We start from the raw sequence: 1,169 nt of genomic DNA, 5'->3' as shown, positions 1-1,169 counted from the left end.
ATAACTATCAATCGGGAGAATTTACAACTATAAATCAACAACAGCTCATGTATCAAAGGTGACTTGTAAAACATTGTTGTGGTGCCAGTGGTGGTGGTGGTGGTGGTGGTGTTGGCGGCGGCGGCGGTAACGGTGGTAACAGTGGTGGTGGTGGTGGTGGCAGGAGCGAAAGCGGTGGTGGCAGTAGTGGTAACAATGGTGGTGTTGGTGCTGTTATAGTAGAAGCAACTTGGTACTAGTTGTAGTAGTAGTGGGATTGGTGGTGGCGGCGGTGGTGACGGTGGCAGTGGTGGCGGCGGTGTGGTGGTGGTGGTGTTGATAGTAGAAATAGTAGTTCAAGTGTGAAATGTGGTTGCGGTAGAAGGATTAGAAGCATTAGAGTGGTCCTTATCTTCTCTGAATACTGGCCAAATAGTGTATTAACTGCAGATATAATGTTCCTTATGATGATGATGATGATGATGATGATGATTGTAGTTTTGGTGTTGTTGTTGTTTAGCCCAAGGTCAGCCTAGGCTGAGCAAACCTATGATCAAAAGCCAACCAGCCTAGGACCATCCCTTCCATTTTGTATGTTTTTAATTGTTTTCAGTCACTGGAGAGTGGCCATGCTACAGCATCACCTTGAAGTTGTTTTAGCCAAACCAGTTGATGCTTAGTACTGGTTCTTTCTAAGTCACGTACTATTCTGTTGGTTCAGGGATATATAAACAAACCGACACTGGTTGTCAAGTTGTGTTGTGAGGACAAACGCACACATAAAGATGCACATACACACACACACACCTAAATATATACACATATATACATGTATGTGCTTTTCTATTCTGTTATTCTTTTACTTGTTTCAGTCATTTGAATGCGGCCATGCTGGAGCACTGCTTTTAGTCGAACAATTCGACCCCAGGACTTGTTCTTAGTTAGCCTAGTACTTATTCTATTGGTTTCTTTTGCTGAACTGCTAAGTTACGGGGACATAAACACACCAACTTCAGTTGTCAAGTACCAGTGGTGGGGACAATGACAGACACACAAACATACACACACACACATGCATATATATATATATATATATACATATATATATATAACGTGAGAGAGTTAGGGGTTGGGGGTACAACCCACTAAGGGATAGTATCTATCCAGTATACTGCTGGGAGGGTACCCAA

This window comes from Octopus bimaculoides, chromosome 1 (genome assembly GCF_001194135.2).
Source record: "Octopus bimaculoides isolate UCB-OBI-ISO-001 chromosome 1, ASM119413v2, whole genome shotgun sequence".
Classification (NCBI taxonomy): domain Eukaryota; kingdom Metazoa; phylum Mollusca; class Cephalopoda; order Octopoda; family Octopodidae; genus Octopus; species Octopus bimaculoides.
Note: the sequence above shows the minus strand (reverse complement) of the source record.